Genomic DNA, 14387 nt, shown 5'->3' on the forward strand with positions numbered 1-14387 from the left:
ATGGCTTGGGGGTAGAAGCTGTTGAGAAGTCTTTTGGACCTAGACTTGGCACTCCGGTACCGCTTGCCGTGCGGTAGCAGAGAGAACAGTCTATGACTAGGGTGGCTGGAGTCTTTGACAATTTTGAGGGCCTTCCTCTGACACCGCCTGGTATAGAGGTCCTGGATGGCAGGGAGCTTTGCCCCAGTGATGTACTGGGCCGTACGCACTACCCTCTGTAGTGCCTTGCGGTCAGAGGCCAAGCAGTTGCCATACCAGGCGGTGATGCAACCAGTCAGGATGCTCTCGATGGTGCAGCTGTAGAATTTTTTGAGGATCTGAGGACCCATGCCAAATCTTTTTAGTCTCCTGAGGGGGAATAGGCTTTGTCGTGCCCTCTTCACGACTGTCTTGGTGTGTTTGGACCATGATAGTTTGTTGGTGATGTGGACACCAAGGAACTTGAAGCTCTCAACCTGTTCCACTACAGCCCCGTCGATGAGAATGGGGGCGTGCTCAGTCCTCTTTTTTTTCCTGTAGTCCACAATCATCTCAGGATTTCAGGATTTCATCTCAATCCTCATTTCAGGATTAGACCCACCCGTTGTGGAGACGTCATAGAAGGATAGGGTGCCGGCTGGCCAGCACAGAAACACTCCTACTTTATAGGGTGGGGCAGACAGGTCTTTCTGGTGTTGAATGAGGTTTCTGGAAGCTGGTACACATAGTAATAATCAGAGCATTTCAGACACCTGGATCCAAGCTTATATCCACGAAAGCCCCCTTTTCTGCTGATACCTTTAGATGTCACTCCTATCACAACACCTGGCCCTTCACAGTCTACTTCCCAGTAGCAGCGTCCAGTCAGAGCCTGTCTACACAGCACCTGTGCCCAGAAATCAAATCTCTCTAGATTATCAGGATATCGCCGACTCTGTGTAAACAACATCTCCATCATTCTGTTCTCCTCAGACAGAAAGATGTCATCAAAGGCTGTGTTTGAGTCCAGTGTGAGATCACAAACATCTGTTGATTAAAAAAACAGTTAGAGAAGAGAGAATTGTCTGGATCAGAACCTGTGTATGAAATTAATAAAATGTTTTTATTGCCTTTAATAAATTATTCTATCAAACACACTCCAATCAAATCAAATCAAATTGTATTTGTCACATGCGCCGAATACAACAGGTGTAGACCTTACCGTGACATACTTACTTACAAGCCCTTAGCCAACAATGCAGTTCAAGAAATAGAGTTAAGAAAATATTTACTAAATAAACTAAAGTAAAACAACACAATAAAATAAAAGTAACACAAGAATTACATAACAATAACGAGAAGGCTATATACAGGGGGTACCGGAACCGAGTCAATGTCAATGTGCGGGGGTACAGGTTAGTCGAGGTAATTTGTAAAGTGACTATGCATAGATAATAAACAGCAAGAAGCAGCAGTGTAAATAGTCCGGGTGGCCATTTTATTAATTGTTCAGCCGTCTTATGGCTTGGGGGTAGAAGCTGTTAAGGAGCCTTTTGGTCCTAGACTTGGCGCTCCGGTAACGCTTGCCGTGCGGTAGCAGAGAGAACAGTCTATGACTTGGGTGACTGGAGTCTGACCATTTTTTGGGCCTTCCTCTGACACCGCCTAGTATATACAGTGGGGAGAACAAGTATTTGATACACTGCCGATTTTGCAGGTTTTCCTACTTACAAAGCATGTAGAGGTCTGTAATTTTTATCATAGGTACACTTCAACTGCGAGAGATGGAATCTAAAACAAAAGTCCAGAAAATCACATTGTATGATTTTTAAGTAATTCATTTGCATTTTATTGCATGACATAAGTATTTGATCACCTACCAACCAGTAAGAATTCCGTCTCTCACAGACCTGTTAGTTTTTCTTTAAGAGGCCCTCCTGTTCTCCACTCATTACCTGTATTAACTGCACCTGTTTGAACTCGTTACCTGTATAAAAGACACCTGTCCACACACTTAATCAAACATACTCACATTGAACTCCTGAGTGGCGCAGTGGTCTAAGGCACTGCATCGCAGTGCTAACTGTGCCACTAGAGATCCTGGTTCGAATCCAGGCTCTGTCGCAGCCGGCCGCGACCGGGAGACTCATGGGCGGCGCACAATTGGCCCAGCGTCGTCCAGGGTAGGGGAGGGAATGGCCGGCAGGGATGTAGCTCAGTTGATAGAGCATGGCGTTTGCAATGCCAGGGTTGTGGGTTCGATTCCCACGGGGGGCCAGTATAAAAAAATATGTATTCACTAACTGTAAGTCGCTCTGGATAAGAGCGTCTGCTAAATGACTTAAATGTAAAAAAAAAAAAATGTAAATACTCCAACCTCTCCACAATGGCCAAGACCAGAGAGCTGTGTAAGGACATCAGGGATAAAATTGTAGACCTGCACAAGGCTGGGATGGGCTACAGGACAATAGGCAAGCAGCTTGGTGAGAAGGCAACAACTGTTGCCTTCTCACCAAGTTCAAGATGACGATCTGGGGCTCCATGCAAGATCTCACCTCGTGGGGCATCAATGATAATGAGGAAGGTGAGGGATCAGCCCAGAACTACACGGCAGGACCTGGTCAATGACCTGAAGAGAGCTGGGACCACAGTCTCAAAGAAAACCATTAGTAACACACTACGCCGTCATGGATTAAAATCCTGCAGCGCACGCAAGGTCCCCCTGCATGTCCAGGCCCGTCTGAAGTTTGCCAATGACCATCTGGATGATCCAGAGGAGGAATGGGAGAAGGTCATGTGGTCTGATGAGACAAAAATAGAGCTTTTGGGTCTAAACTCCACTCGCCGTGTTTGGAGGAAGAAGAAGGATGAGTACAACCCCAAGAACACCATCCCAACCGTGAAGCATGGAGGTGGAAACATGATTCTTTGGGGATGCTTTTCTGCAAAGGGGACAAGACGACTGCACCGTATTGAGGGGAGGATGGATGGGGCCATGTATCCAGAGATCTTGGCCAACAACCTCCTTCCCTCAGTAAGAGCATTGAAGATGGGTCGTGGCTGGGTCTTCCAGCATGACAACGACCCGAAACACACAGCCAAGGCAACTAAAGAGTGGCTCCGTAAGAAGCATCTCAAGGTCCTGGAGTGGCCTAGCCAGTCTCCAGACCTGAACCCAATAGAAAATCTTTGGAGGGAGCTGAAAGTCCGTATTGCCCAGCGACAGCTCCGAAACCTGAAGGATCTGGAGAAGGTCTGTATGGAGGAGTGGGCCAAAATCCCTGCTGCAGTGTGTGCAAACCTGTTCAAGACCTACAGGAAACGTATGATCTCTGTAATTGCAAACAAAGGTTTCTGTACCAAATATTAAGTTCTGCTTTTCTGATGTATCAAATACTTATGTCATGCAATGAAATGCAAATTAATTACTTAAAAATCATACAATATGATTTTCTGGATATTTTTTTAGATTCCGTCTCTCACAGTTGAAGTGTACCTATGATAAAAATTACAGACCTCTACATGCTTTGTAAGTAGGAAAACCTGCAAAATCGGCAGTGTATCAAATACTTGTTCTCCCCACTGTAGGTCCTGGATGTCAGGAAGCTTGGCCCCAGTGATGTGCTAAGAACCTTGGCGTGACCCTGGACAACACCCTGTCGTTCTCCGCTAACATCAAAGCGGTGACCCGATCCTGCAGGTTCATGCTCTACAACATTAGCTGAGTACGACCCTACCGTACACAGAAAGCGGCACAGGTCCTAATCCAGGCACTTTTCATCTCCCGTCTGGATTACTGCGACTCGCTGTTGGCTCCCTGCCTGTGCCATTAAACCCCTACAACTCATCCAGAATGCTGCAGCCCGTCTGGTGTTCAACCTTCCCAAGTTCTCTCATGTCACACCGCTCCTCCGCACACTCCACTGGCTTCCAGTTGAGGCTCGCATCTACTACAATACCATGGTGCTTGCCTACGGAGCTGTGAGGGGAACGGCACCTCCTTACCTTCAGGCTCTGATCCTACACCCAAACAAGGGCACTACGTTCATCCACCTCTGGCCTGCTAGCTCCCCTACCTACCTCTACCCGCTCAGCCCAGTCAAAGCTATTCGCTGCTCTGGCACCCCAATGGTGGAACAAGCTCCCCCACGACGCCAGGACAGCGGAGTCACTGACCACCTTCCGGAGACACTTGAAACCCTACCTCTTTAAGGAATACCTGGAATAGTATAAAGTAATCCTCTTCCCCCCCATTAAAATTTTTTTGGTTGAATGCACCAATTTGTAAGTCGCTCTGGATAAGAGCGTCTGCTAAATGGTGTAAATGTAAATGTAAATGATGTACTAGGCCGTACGCACTACCCTCTGTAGCGCCTTACGGCCAGATGCCGAGCAGTTGCCATACCAGCCAGTGATGCAACCGGTCAGGATGCTCTTGATGGTGCAGCCGTATAACTTTTTGATAATCTGGGTCCCATGCCAAATCTTTTCAGTCTCCTGAGGGGGAAAAGGTGTTGTCGTGCCCTCTTCACGACTGTCTTGGTGTGTTTGGACCATGATAGTTCGTTGGTGATGTGGACAACAAGGAACTTCATCTCCTTTGTCTTGGTCACTTTGAGGGAGAGGTTGTTATCCTGGCACCACATGGCCAGGTCTCTGACCTCCTCCCTATAGACTGTCTCATCATTGTCGGTGATCAGGCCTACCACTGTTGTGTCGTTGGCAAACTTAAATGATGGTGTTGGAGTCGTGTCTGGCCATGCAGTCATGGGTGAACAGGGAGTACAGGAGGGGACTGAGCACGCACCCCTGAGGGGCCCCTGTGTTGAGGATCAGCGTGGCAGATGTTTTGTTGTCTACCCTTACCACCTGGGGGCGGCCCGTCAGGAAGTCCAGGATCCAGTTGCAGAGGGAGGTGTTTAGTCCCAGGATCCTTAGCTTAGTGATGAGCTTTGAGGGCACAATGGTGTTGAACGCTGAGCTGTAGTCAATGAATAGCATTCTCACGTAGGTGTTCCTCTTGTCCAGGTGGGAAAGGGCAGTGTGGAGTGCAATAGAGATTGCATCATCTGTGGATCTGTTGGGGCGGTATGCAAATTGGAGTGGGTCTAGAGTTTCTGGGATAATGGTGTTGATGTGAGCCATGACCAGCCTTTCAAAGCACTTCATGGCTACAGACGTCAGTGCTACGGGTCGGTAGTCATTTATGCAGGTTATCTTAGTGTCCTTGGGCACGGGGACTATGGTGGTCTGCTTGAAACATGTTGGTATTACAGACTCAGTCAGGGACATGTTGAAAATGTCAGTGAAGACACTTGCCAGTTGGTCAGCACATGCTCGGAGTACACATCCTGGTAATCCGTCTGGCCCTGCGGCCTTGTGAATGTTGACCTGCTTAAAAGTCTTACTCACATCGGCTACGGAGAGCGTGATCACACAGTCATCCGGAACAGCTGGTGCTCTCATGCATGCTTCAGTGTTGCGTGCCTCGAAGCGAGCATAGAAGTGGTTTAGCTCGTCTGGTAGGCTTGTGTCACTGGGCAGCTCGCGGCTGTGCTTCCCTTTGTAGTCTGTAATAGTTTTCAAGCCCTGCCACATCCGACGAGCGTTAGAGCCGGTGTAGTACGATTCAATCTTAGTCCTGTATTGACTCTTTGCCTGTTTGATGGTTCGTCAGAGGGCATAGCGGGATTTCTTATAAACGTCCGGGTTAGAGTCCCGCTCCTTGAAAGCGGCAGCTCTACCCTTTAGCTCAGTGCGGATGTTGCCTGTAATCCATGGCTTCTGGTTGGGGTATGTATGTACGGTCACTGTGGGGACGACGTCATCGATGCACTTATTGATGAAGCCAGTGACTGATGTGGTATACTCCACAATGCTATCTGAAGAATCCCGGAACATGTTCCAGTCTGTGCTAGCAAAACAGTCCTGTAGCTTAGCATCTGCGTCATCTGACCACTTTTTTATTAACCGAGTCACTGGTGCTTCCTGCTTTAGCTTTCGCTTATGAGCATGAATCAGGAGGATAGAGTTATGGTCAGATTTGCCAAATGGAGGGCGAGGGAGAGCTTTGTATGCATCTCTGTGTGTGGAATAAAGGTGGTCTAGAGTTTTTTTTCCTCTGGTTGCACATTTAACATGCTGGTAGAAATTAGGTAGAACGGATTTAAGTTTCCCTGCATTAAAGTCCCCGGCCACTAGGAACGCTGCCTCTGGATGAGCGTTTTCCTGTTGACTTATGGCCTTATACAGTTCATTCAGTGCAATCTTAATGCCAGCATTGGTTTGTGGTGGTAAATAGACAGCTATGAAAAATATAGATGAAAACTCTCTTGATAAATAGTGTGCTCTACAGCTTATCATAAGATACTCTACCTCAGGTGAGCAAAACCTCGAGACTTCTTCAGTATTTGATTTTGTGCACCAGCTGTTGTTTACAAATATACACAGACCGCCACCCCTTGTCTTACCGGAGTCAGCCGTTCTATCCTGCCGTTGTAGTGTATATCCCATCAGCTGTATGTTGTCCATGTCGTCGTTCAGCCACGACTCGGTGAAACATAAGATATAACAGTTTTTAATGTCCGTTGGTAGGATAACCGTAATTGTAGGTCATCTAATTTATTTTCAAATGATTGAACATTGGCTAATAGGATTGATGGAAGAGGCAGTTTACTTACAAGGCACCCCGACCTACGTCCACGATATCTCTGTCTCTTTCTCCTGCGAATGACGGGGATTTGGGCCTTGTTGGGTGTCTGTAGGATATCCTTTGCGTCCGACTCGTTGAAGAAAAAACCTTCGTCCAATACAAGGTGAGTAATCGCTGTCCTGATATCCAGAAGCTCTTTATGGTTATAAGAGACGATGGCAGAAACATTATGTACAGAATAAATTACAAATAACGTGAAAAAACACACATAATAGTACAATTCTGAAGTGAGATCTGAGACCAAATCTTCACAAGACTCCTCTATAAGTGTACAGCCGGCTAGCCTACAAAGACAGAGAAAGCACCATTTGATTAAAATGTGTTGTTTTACTTCACTGGTTTAATAAATATGTATTTTTTAAATAATAATCATAACACTTCACATAGGGCAGATTAGTAAAATTATAATCTGCAGCATAATTTACACTGTCTTCAATAAGAAAGAGTTTAGTTATTACACAGTGCAATACACTCAGTAAATGAAATGAAATTAGGAGCTCCTGTCTATCTGAAATGTTATGGTAAGTTTGCTCCCAGCAGTGCATGTGTCAATGTGAGGATGAATGATTGGTGAACATGAGGCAACACAAAGTGTCAACAAGTTGGGTAGTTGTTAATCTTGTATGTCTGTATCTATATGGCTGTGAATGCCCAGTGAATATAATAGTGGTGGCTTTGATCTTATACATACTGTACCTGTTGTACACAGAGTCTTATATGTTCTTTCCTTTTAGACAGTGATCAGGGTATTACCATTTTAATGTGATGTATGCATTCATAGGGCTACATACAGTGGGGAAAAAAAGTATTTAGTCAGCCACCAATTGTGCAAGTTCTCCCACTTAAAAAGATGAGAGAGGCCTGTAATTTTCATCATAGGTACACGTCAACTATGACAGACAAATTGAGAAAATCCCATTGTAGGATTTTTTAATGAATTTATTTGCAAATTATGGTGGAAAATAAGTATTTGGTCACCTACAAACAAGCAATATTTCTGGCTCTCACAGACCTGTAACTTCTTCTTTAAGAGGCTCCTCTGTCCTCCACTCATTACCTGTATTAATGGCACCTGTTTGAACTTGTTATCAGTATAAAAGACACCTGTCCACAACCTCAAACAGTCACACTCCAAACTCCACTATGGCCAAGACCAAAGAGCTGTCAAAGGACACCAGAAACAAAATTGTAGACCTGCCCCAGGCTGGGAAGACTGAATCTGCAATAGGTAAGCAGCTTGGTTTGAAGAAATCAACTGTGGGAGCAATTATTAGGAAATGGAAGACATACAAGACCACTGATAATCTCCCTCGATCTGGGGCTCCACGCAAGATCTCACCCCGTGGGGTCAAAATGATCACAAGAACGGTGTGCAAAAATCCCAGAACCACACGGGGGGACCTAGTGAATGACCTGCAGAGACCTGGGACTAAAGTAACAAAGCCTACCATCAGTAACACACTACGTCGCCAGGGACTCAAATCCTGCAGTGCCAGACGTGTCCCCCTGCTTAAGCCAGTACATTTTCAGGCCCATTTGAAGTTTGCTAGAGTGCATATGGATGATCCAGAATAGGATTGGGAGAATGTCATATGGTCAGATGAAACCAAAATATAACTTTTTGGTAAAAACTCAACTCGTCGTGTTTGGAGGACAAAGAACGCTGAGTTGCATCCAAAAAACACCATACCTACTGTGAAGCATGGGGGTGGAAACATCATGCTTTGGGGCTGTTTTTCTGCAAAGGGACCAGGACGACTGATCCGTGTAAAGGAAAGAATTAATGGGGCCATGTATCGTGAGATTTTGAGTGAAAACCTCATTCCATCAGCAAGGGCATTGAAGATGAAACGTGGCTGGGTCTTTCAGCATGACAATGATCCCAAACACACCGCCCGGGCAACGAAGGAGTGGCTTCGTAAGAAGCATTTCAAGGTCCTGGAGTGGCCTAGCCAGTCTCCAGATCTCAACCCCATAGAAAATCTTTGGAGGGAGTTGAAAGTCTGTGTTGCCCAGCGACAGCCCCAAAACATCACTGCTCTAGAGGAGATCTGCATGGAGGAATGGGCCAAAATACCAGCATCAGTGTGTGAAAACCTTGTGAAGACTTACAGAAAACGTTTGACCTGTGTCATTGCCAACAAAGGGTATATAACAAAGTATTGAGAAACTTCTGTTATTGACCAAATACTTATTTTCCACCATAATTTGCAAATAAATTCATTAAAAATCCTACAATGTGATTTTCTGGAGAAAAAAATTCTCATTTTGTTTGTCATAGTTGACGTGTACCTATGATGAAAATTACAGGCCTCTCTCATCTTTTTAAGTGGGAGAACTTGCACAATTGGTGGCTGACTAAATACTTTTTTCCCCCACTGTATGTATCTGTAAGCTTATGAGTGCCCACTGCCCAGTAAAATAATTGAAATAGAAAATAATAACAATGTGTGTTTCTCAAAATGCATACTACCGTGCTCCGAGAATGCAAATTGGAGCACGGGAGGGTCCGAGTATGAGTCCAAATCAAAGTATGCGAAACGGAGCACGGAGGGCACTTCTCGAATGGGTACTCCGTTTGTACATATTTTGAAGCATGCATCGGTGCAAGCTTCAACAGAAAGTATGCAAAGAAATATGACGCAACCACGTAAAAAATGATGCAACATTTCTTTAAATCAGTGGCGGACATTATTTGAACTGAAGCGAGAGAAAATACACTTTGGAATGAAATGTTGCCTATTCACATCTCATATGTTGCCTGACTACAATATTTGATCTTGATACTTTAATAAATTAATTAATCTTGGCATATTTACCTGCCTATTTACCATAGATAACATGCCCATAATAAGTCAATAGGGCTAACTGGCTAGATACTAGTACTGTTAGCTAGCCAGATAGCCACAAATAATTGTTAGCTAGCTACCCACAAATAATTGACATCTACAGTTGAAGTCGGAAGTTTACATACACCTTAGCCAAATACATTTAAACTCAGATTTATTTAAGCTTTTATTTATTTTATCGCATTCCCAGTGGGTCAGAAGTTTACATACACTCAATTAGTATATGGTAGCATTGCCTTTAAATTGTTTAACTTGGGTCAAACGTTCAGGTAGCCTTCCAGAAGCTTCTCACAATAAGTTGGGTGAATTTTGGCCCATTCGTCCTGACAGAGCTGGTGTAACTGAGTCAGGTTTGTAGGCTTCCTAGCTCGCACATGCTTTTTCAGTTCTGCCCACAAATTTTTCTATAGGATTGAGGTCAGGGCTTTGTGATGGCCACTCCAATACCTTGACATTGTTGTCCTTAAGCCATTTTTCCATAACTTTGGAAGCATGCTTGGGGTCATTGTCCATTTGGAAGACCCATTTGCAACCAAGCTTTAACTTCCTGACTGATGTGTTGAGATGTTGCTTCAATATATCCACATAATTTTCCTTCCTATTTTATGAAGTGCACCAGTCCCTCCTGCAGAAAAGCACCCCCACAGCATGATGCTGCCACCCCCGTGCTTCACGTTGGGATGGTGTTCTTCGGCTTGCAACCCACCCCCTTTTCCTCCAAACATAACAATGGTCATTATGGCCAAACAGTTCTATTTTTGTTTCATCAGATCATAGGACATTTCTCCAAAAAGTACGATCTTTGTCCCCATGTGCAGTTGCAAACCGTAGTCTCGTTTTTTTATGCCGGTTTTGGAGCAGTGGCTTCTTCCTTGCTGAGCGGCCTTTCAGGTTATGTCGATATAGGACTCGTTTAACTATGGATATAGATACTTTTGTACCTGTTTCCTCCAGCATCTTCACAAGGTCCTTTGCTGTTGTTCTGGGATTGATTTGCACTTTTCGCACCAAAGGAGACAGTATGACAGCTGCGTATGACAGTATGACCGTATGACAGAGCGGTATGACAGCTGCGTGGTCCCATGGTGTTTATACTTGCATACTATTGTTTGTACAGATGAACGTGATACCTTCAGGCATTTGGAAATTGCTCCCAAGGATGAACCAGACTTGTGGAGGTCTACATTTATTTTTCTGAGGTCTTGGCTGATTTCTTTTGATTTTCCCATGATGTCAAGCAAAGAGGCACTGAGTTTGAAGGTAGGCCTTGAAATACATCCACAGGTACACCTCCAATTGACTCAAATTATGTCAATTAGCCTATCAGAAGCTTCTAAAGCCATGACATCATTTTCTGGAATTTTCCAAGCTGTTTAAAAGGCACAGTCAACTTAGTGTATGTACATTTTTGACCCACTGGAATTGTGATACAGTGAATTATAAGTGAAATAATCTGTCTGTAAACAATTGTTGGAAAAATTACTTGTGTCATGCACAAAGTAGATGTCCTAACCGACTTGCCAAAACTATAGTTTGTTAACAAGAAATTTGTGGAGTGGTTGAAAAACAAGTTTTAATGACTTTAATGAAAAACAAGTTTTAATGAAAAACAAGTTTTAATGATACTAAATGTATGTAAACTTCCGACTTCAACTGTATCTTGCATAATATTAGTTTTAGGTCATTTTTACCTGTTAAACTATCTGGTTAGCTACATTATTACGATCTCTAGCTGATAATTATGAAGTAAAACGTTTGCTTTGTGTATATCTTGTTTCATCTATTGTTACCATTGACCTGGCTGGAAGACGGTCCAGTGAACGGGAAGGGGGGAGGGGGGTGAAGCGTGAGGTAATATAGTACAGTGCTTCTCAAATGTATTGTTTTATGCATTCTCCACACTCGTTCTCACAATAATGTACTCAAGAGAATGTGGTCGGTGAATACAATCGGAAAATGAGTGTGGAGCACGGTAGTAAGCATATTGAGAAACACCCAATGTGTCAGAACATGTTTTTTTTTGTTGGGAAAACTAATACTGACCTGTGTCTGTAGTTTACAGAGTGGACCTTTCAATGCAGTTAAGAGAACCCTCAGTCTGACTTTGGCATCATCAACAACATCACCCCTATCTTCAATACAATCGCCATTATCATTTTCCTCCTCATGCTCCTCCTCATCATCAGATGACAATCATGAGGATTATCGGTAAACAGCTTCATATTGCTCAGGTCCAGCTTTCTCAGAGGTGAGTCTGCTGATTGGAGAGAGGAGGTCAGCTGTCCAAACCATCTCTGACTGGAGAGTAAAGAGTCAGACAGTCTGCAGAAACACAGAAGATATAATTTATTCAGACAGAGTGTGATACAGTGCAGGTCAGGGATACCTGCTGTATTCAGAATCTGCTGAATAAGATGCTGTATATCTGAGACCATGTACACACTCAGGTTGTACAGCTAATATAAAACACATTTGACACAATGTTTGTGATACATTTTAAGTCAGGGGCGCAACTTTGGTTTTAGAAGTGGGGGGGACAAAATTATAATAATAATTTTTATCCAGTCGGATAAACACTCCAAACAGCCTACCCGACCGCTCGGAGGCGTCTGCTTGGTCCTAAAGCACACTGCTGCCTCGTGTTGTATCACATTCCAATGATAAAACTGGTAAAAATTCAATTTCAGAATGTGGGGGGGGACATGTCCCTCCTGTCCCCAGTGAAAGTTGCGTCCCTGTTTTTAGTGATACAGCAGAGAGTGTCTGCACAACTTTTGTGTAATCATTTTTGTGCTGTTTTTTTTTCCACAACCGTTGTGCCTGTGCCAAATGCGTTGTACATTAACTTGAGTTTGTACGGGGCCTCAGATAAATCTCATTCAGCACATCAACATTTTCATAACATAGTAGCAGGTGGCAGGTAGCCTAGCAGTTAGAGCGTTGGGCCAGTAACTGATAAGGTCGCTGGTTTGAATACCCGAGCTGACAAGGTGAAAAATCTGTTGATGTGCCCTTGATTGCTCCAGGGACGCTGTACTACTATGGCTGACCCTGTAAACAACACATTTCACTGCACCCATCTGATGTATGTTACAATAAAACATATACACTACCAGTCAAAGGTTTGGATACACCTACTCATTCAAGGGTTTTTCTTCATTTTTACATTGTAGAATAATAGTGTAGACATCAAAACTATGAAATAACACATCATAATAATAATGTAGTAACCAAAAAAGTGTTAAACAAATCAAAATATATTTTATATTTGAGATTCTTCAAATAGCCACCCTTTGCCTTGATGACAGCTTTGCACACTCTTGGCTTTCTCTCAACCAGCTTCCTGAGGTAGTCACCTAGTAGGTGTGCCTTCTTAAAAGTTAATTTGTGGAATTTCTTACCATCTTATTGTGTTTGAGCCAATCAGTTGTGTTGTGACAAGGTAGGGGGGTATACAGAAGATAGCCCTATTTGGTAAAAGACCAAGTCCATATTATGGCAAGAACAGCTCAAATAAGCAAAGAGAAACGACAGTCCATCATTACTTTAAGACATGAAGGTCAGTCAATACGGAAAATGTAAAGAACTTTGAAAGTTTCTTCAAGTGCAGTCAAAAAAAACATCAAGCGCTATGATGAAACTGGCTCTCATGAGGACCGCCACAGGAATGGAAGACCCAGTGTTACCTCTGCTGCAGAGGATAAGTTCATTAGAGTTACCAGCCTCAGAAATTGCAGCCCAAATAAATGCTTCACAGAGTTCAAGTCACAGACACATCTCAACATCAACTGTTCAGAGGGGACTGTGTGAATCAGGCTTTCGTGGTCAATTTTGCTGCAAAGAAACCAAAACTAAAGGACACCATTAATAAGAAGAGACCTGCTTGGGCCAAGAAACACGAGCAATGGGCATTAGACATTAGAAATGTGTCCTTTGGACTGGAGTCCAAATTGGAGATTTTTGGTTCCAACTGCCGTGTCTTTGTGAGACGCGGTGTGGATGAACGGATGATCTCCGTATGTGTAGTTCCCACCGTAAAGCATGGAGGAGGAAGTGTTATGGTGTGGGGGTGCTTTGCTGGTAACACTGTCTGTGATTTATTTAGAATTCAAGGCACACTTAACCAGCATGGCTACAACAGCATTCTGCAGCGATATGCCATCCCATCTGGTTTGGGGTTAGTGGGACTATCATTAGTTTTTCAACAGGATAATGACCCAACACACCTCCAGGCTGTGTAAGGGCTATTTTACCAAGAAGGAGAGTGATGGAGTGCTGCATCAGATGACCTGGACTCCACAATCCCCCAACCTCAACCCAATTGAGATGGTTTGGGATGAGTCAGACGGCAGAGTGAAGGAAAAGCATCCAACAAGTGCTCAGCATATGTGGGAACTCCTTCAAGACTGTTGGAAAAGCATTCCAGGTGAAGCTGGTTGAGAGAATGCCAAGAGTGTGCAAAGCTGTCATCAAGGCAAAGAGTGGCTTTTTGAAGAATCTCAAATATAAAATATATTTTGATTTGTTGAACACTTTTTTGGTTACTACATGATTCCATATGTGTTATTTCATAGTTTTGATGTCTTCACTATTATTCTACAATGTAGAAAATAGTAAAAATTAAGAAAAACCCTTGAATGAGTAGGTGTGTCCAAACTTTTGACTGGTACGGTACATATATAGTATACAGGTATCTGTAGGCATGTGAGAACAATTAACTTTGATTTACAAACTGTAAAATAATATTTGGGTTCTTATCCCATTGAGACCTGTTAAAAAGTACTGACCTTATTGTCTCCAGTTTACAACGTGGATGTTTCAGTGCAGCAAATAGTCAGTCACATTCATAATAGGCCAATAAAATTGAC

This window comes from Coregonus lavaretus (assembly GCF_964263955.1).
Source record: "Coregonus lavaretus genome assembly, chromosome: 38".
Taxonomy (NCBI): Eukaryota; Metazoa; Chordata; class Actinopteri; order Salmoniformes; family Salmonidae; genus Coregonus; species Coregonus lavaretus.